A 6000-nucleotide genomic window follows, 5' to 3' on the forward strand; every position below is an offset into this window, starting at 1 on the left:
GAGAGGACACTGAGCTCAGGATCCTGAGATCATAGCCCCAGCTGACACCTTGATTTCAGCCTGGCAAGACCCTTAGCAGAGGACCCAGCTGACCCAAAACTGGACTACTGCTGACCCAGGAAACAGAGACAATAAATCTGTGTTGTTTTAAGCTGCTAAGTGTGTGGTCATTACTTATGCAGAATGGATAACTGATACACCCCACTTCAGTCTATTCTCCCCGCCCTGGTCAGAGTGAGGGATCCTCTTGGGACACAAGGCAAAGCATGTCCCTCTTTCTCTCAGGAGCCTCCAATGTCTCCTGTTGCCCTTGAAATAAAAGCCACAGGACACCCTCCATGATCTGGCCTCTCCCCACCTCCGACCTTATGTCTTCTTATTTTCTCTCATCTTCTCTCTGCTCCAGGCACAACAGCCTCCTCACTACTCGGGGAGCACACCGGGCCTGCTCATGCTTCCACCTTAATGGGTCTGTTCTCTCCACCTCAAATTCTCTCCCTCCAGATTTCCCCATGGCTCCTCCCATGACCTCCTTCAAACCTTGTCTCAGAGAGGGTCTCCTCGTCCCTGCAGTTAAAACCGCAGCCTCTCCTCACAGAACCCAGCACTCCCAATCCCTTCCACCCTCCACTGGCACTGTATACTTTGCATGTTTACGTGTGAATATTATTCTGTAACACTCTGCATATAATTCACTTATTTATCACGTACAGTATGTGTTTGCTTCTTCTCCTGTTGGAATATACACTCCACACAAGCAGGGATCCACGTCACTTTTGCTCACTGATATATCCATGCACCTAAAACAATATCTAACATCAATCAATACTTTTCAATCAATATTTATTGAAAGAATGGGTGGATATTGTTGTGACTTTTAACAGTGAGATGCTTTCTGTTTAGTCTCCCTGGGAAAGCTGTTGATGGCCCACTGTTGATGGTCCTCCACCCACCCTAGTGGTCACCTACGGATAGTTCCCAGCAAGCAGATGCATCCTGAGTCATGGGGCAAGTCAGAATTGTCAGGGAGCTGACCCCAAGGAGCAGCCCCCAGTAGAAGGGGATGGCAGTTGGTGGAGAAACACCCCAGCCTTCTTACCCCGCCATGGGACTGAGCCCCAGATGTGCATAGCAGCCGTCCACTCACTGACACCACTTAACTGGCATCCTTCTTGTCCCTGTCCCATTTCTCTCTTCTCACATCACCTTCCAAATAAATGGCATGTCTTTAAACCCTTATTTCATCATCTGCCTTTAGCCTAAAGGAACCTAAACCAGTTTCCTGGTTTGACGTATGAAGGTTGCAAGCCATCTTCTTCAAAACAAGCTTTGAGCTTGACCAGTAGATGAAAACTCAAATATTAACCCCTGAGGAAGATCACAGGATTCACCCCTGTAATAATTTTAGAACCAGAGGACTAAAGAAAGTTTTAACCCAGTGGATCCCAAGACTTCTTGGGATGGGTTAGAGATGGAGTTGCATCAAGGTAGGAGGGAAGGTCTACAAACTGCACTCAACATTCTGATAGCCTGAGAGAAATCATCCATTTACCAATGACCAAACCATGCGGGTAAACGTTTACATTCACTATTGGGGTCTGGAGGCCTCTCTCCTTCTTATGACATACAGTACTATGCCGATCAAAAGTGATTACAATAATGGATCTGTGATTAATTTCTACAAAGAGGGGAAACACCTTATTACTTCATCAAGGGCATTGGTGTTTGAAGGGATCTTTCTAAGCAGAGGCTTTTGGTGTGAGCACAGTTGGAAACCACTAAATTAACCCAACCCCCATGTTCTACACAGGAGGCATCTGAGGCCAGGGGAGACCAAGGGGCTTAGCCAAGGTCACTCAGCTCAAGATGAAGGGCAAGGGCTACAAGGCGGCCTCTAGACTTCTATTTTCACACTCCTCGCTTCACACAGGAAGAGAATGGCGTACTGTGGAGAATCTGGGATTGTTGTTTCATCTGGAGAATCTTTTGACAGAGCCAAAATTTTCCTTAAAAAGCACAGTAAACGAATTTTACCCACTGGGAGATAAATTAGCCACAATGACAAAATGCTGAATATTTACGACAGCAAATGAGCTTCTCTGTGGGAAACAGCTGCATGGCATCCGAAGAATAGTACTAAAAACACATTCACTCATTCCAGAAGCAGTGTGGTGCAATTACAAGCCTGGCACGTACCTGGCCCATAGTAGACAATTAGTGCTCAACTCTTTGACCTTGGACAAGTGACATGACCCCCTGCAGACCTCTTTCTCCTAATGTGGAAAATGGGGAGGGGGAGTTCATGATATAGTGGGAAGACCTGGTTTCCAGTCTTAACTTTGTCATGAGATCCTGGGTGAATCACGCCATCCCTCTGAGCCTCGATCTCCACATCTGCAAATAGAGAATCGATTATAAGCTCTCGAACATGTCTTTTAGCTCAAAAATTCTGAGTCTGATGGCCTCGATGTCCTCACACATCCCCTTCCAACTCTGACAATCTCTGATTTTATTGGATTTAGAATTGATTTGTTTCTGAGATTGATTTTTTTTTAGCCTGAGTAAAAATGAAATGACCCCTCCCCTTCAGTCGGGCTAATCCCAAGCAAGCAGCCCAGAGATGAGCAAAGAAGTGTCAAGTAGACAAATGGAAGTGAGGGCAATCCCAGCAGGGGTGTTCTGAAACCTGTCTCCTTTCAGCCAAAGGTGATCGTTGGGCAATTACTCTCACCAGTGTGCTAGCTGGTAGGAAGGGAAGACCAGAGGCCTTGCTCTGATAAAGCCCAGGCAAGGTTATGAGCAAGAGGGTTGTTAAAATATGGATTTCCTCAAAGCCTTGTTTTTAGAGTCCTTCTTGAAGACAGCAGACTGCTTCAGGGGTGTCTTGTTCCTGATCGTGATCTTCCCAGAACTCTTAGCAGGATTTCATGTCTCTACTCCAACACGACATCTCTCATGGTGGGGTGGTGGGTGCTCCAGGGGCAGAAACATAGGGTTTTTTTTTTGTTTGTTTCAATTTTTTAAAAAAATATTTATTTATTTATTGGGCTGCATCATGTCTTAGTTGCAGCACGTGGGATCTTCCTTGTGGCATGTGGGATATTTTGTTGCGGTGCGTGGGCTTCTCTCTAGGTGTGGCATGGGCTCCAGAGCGTGCAGGCTCAGTAGTTGTGGCACACTGGCTTAGTTGCCCCGTGGCAGGTCGGATCTTAGTCCCCCGACCAGGGATTGAACCCGCCTCCCCTGCATTGGAAGGTGGATTCTTAACCACTGGACCACCAGGGAAGTCCCAGAAACATAGGTTTTTGAAAGAAAACACTGCATAAAATAAATTTTGCATTAGGATTTAATTCCTGATCTGTTTGCAATATTTGTGTGTGTGTGTGTGTGCATGCATGAGTGTGCATGAGGGTGTGGTAGTTAAGTAATGCGACTGATTTCTGTTTTAAAGAGAACTTTTAGAAGTTATATGCCCAAAAAATCAGGCACCTCGAACAGCCATGTACTTATCTCAATGATGCCACCCCTGGGGAAACAATTTTGACAATTCCCTTGTCATTCTTGCTCTCTGAGTTGAAGTCACAGTCTCTGGAATTTCCTCAATGGTAGAGAAACAAAGTATTTTAGGAGTGACTTTGAGTTTAAATAGCCTTATATAATTCAGAGCAAGACTTGTGGGTAAAGAGGATTCTCCAGCTCTTTGAAAACAGGCAGAATTCTGCCTGATGAATGTGGAAGGCATGAGAGACTTAGAAAATCATCATTTTGTAACTCCTAGGGAAATCATTGATTCAGACAATGGTCATCAATGCATGAACTCGTTAGATGAAAGATTGGTGGGAAAGTTGACCACAGAGGGATCAGCCTGTCACTTCCTGAACCAATGATTAATCTTAGCATCACTGAAAGGAGGACATTGTGTGTTTCCCAATGTGATGTGATATGTAGCATGTGGTATCACCAGAAGGGGTTCCTGCCACAAAAGCCAGTTGTGCCCCTAGAGCTCGTTTCCATTTACAGGACTTATGGAGGATTAGAACAAGTAAGATGACTTAAATGACACTACAAGAAGGCAAAGAAACAAATCCAGAATGAGGGTCATTTTTTAGGGCAACTGGCCCAATTTCTACAAGTTAGTGATGGGACCTAAAGATGGTGGCAGGAGTATTTAAGGTTAAAAGAGAATGGGGGGAAAAAAGATTAAAAGAGTGAAGAGACATAAGAACCAAATGTATGAATCATTTTGAACAAATCAACTATAAAGGGGACAGTTTTACAACAATTGGGGAAATTTGCTTATGGACTGCGTATAAGGCCATATCAGAGAATTACTGTTAATTTTGTTCCATGCAGTCATAACTCTGTGAAACGGTGTTGACATGTTTTAGAGCTGCACAGGGAAGAACATAGGGTGAAATGACACAATGGCAGCTTTGCTTTGGACGACATCAACCGAGAACAAAAGACAAAGAGAACTTTTAAATGGGTAAAGTAAATGCCACATAATTTTAATAATGATTGCATCTGAGTGATGGGTGTATGGGGCTCCACTGTACTAGTTTCCTTATTTTTGTTGAAAATTTAAAAAAGTAAACACTGGGAGGAGGAAGTGAGTGTGACTTTCAAAAGCTTGTCTTTCTAAGTGTGGAGATCAGACCACAGGCTGTCTGTGGTCCCTTCCATGTCAATTAATTAAACATATTTCTTTACAAGGGAAAGAGGAGAAGAAAAGGAGGAGGGAGGGGCAAGGAGAAGAAGGAGGCATATCTGTATATACAGGATATAATGATCGCCAGGATATATTTTTAGTGATAAAGCAAGAGATAGATTAATGGGCTTAGAATGCTACCATTTGGGTTAAAAAAAGGGGGGGACCTTGGTGGCGGGGCGTAAATCTACCTTCCTCTGGAAGGACGCAAAGAAAATCAATGGTTGTTGCTTCCAAGAAGAGAAACTGGTGGTTGGGCCAGGGGAGAAGGAAAATTTATTTGTACATCATGTACCTTCTGTACTTTTTGGATTTTGTACAGCATGCATGTATTACCTATTCAAAACTACAATTAAAAAGAAGAACAACCAAAAAAAGAGCATTGCATTTATCCTTCTATTTTAAGCAGGGCATTTCTAGTCTAGAGCGGGTCTTAACCTTTGAGGGATTTTAGGTTTGGGGAGATATCCGCTTCATTTATGCCTCTCTTCTTCGAGAAACTCCTGCCTCAGAATGTGCTGAAGGAATGGCTTGGGCTACACCGTTTACAAGGCAGCTACAGCTCACTGACCACAGCTGAACAGGAACCACCCACTGCCAACCCCGGCCTTGCGATCGCACATGCGCGCTTGCTCTTGCTCTCACTCTGTCTCATCAGTTTTATTTCTCCTCCTCCTCCCCCTCCTCCTCCCCCTCCCCCTCCCCCTCCTCCTCCTTCTTCTTCTCCTCTTTCCCCTTCCCCTTCTCCTCCTTCTCTTTCCTCTTTTAATTAAAAAAATTTTTTAATTACTTTTGGTAAAATGTACGTAACATAAATTTTACTATCTTAACCTTTTTTTTTTTTTTTTTGTGGTACGCGGGCCTCTCACTGCTGTGGCCTCTCCCGTTGCGGAGCACAGGCTCCGGATGCACAGGCTCTGGATGCGCAGGCTCAGCGGCCATGGCTCACGGGCCCAGCCGCTCCGCGGCATGTGGGACCTTCCCGGACTGGGGCACGAACCCATGTCCCCTGCATCCACAGGTGGACGCTCAACCACTGCACCACCAGGGAAACCCTTAACCATTTTTAAGTGTAGAATTCAGTAGTTAGCAGCTCCACATTATTGTGCAACCAAACTCTTCATTTTGCAAAACTGGAACTGTGGGTTTTGAGGGGAAAGCTTAGCCCAACCACTTCTACCAGGTCTAACCTGAGGCTGGAATATTCCACTAGCTATTTTAGGGAAGTACATTCTTGTATACTAAGAGTTGCATAGATAGCATATAAATTTATATAAAATAAAAATTACATG

This window comes from Leucopleurus acutus, assembly GCF_964270905.1.
Source record: "Leucopleurus acutus genome assembly, chromosome: 4".
NCBI lineage: Eukaryota > Metazoa > Chordata > Mammalia > Artiodactyla > Delphinidae > Leucopleurus > Leucopleurus acutus.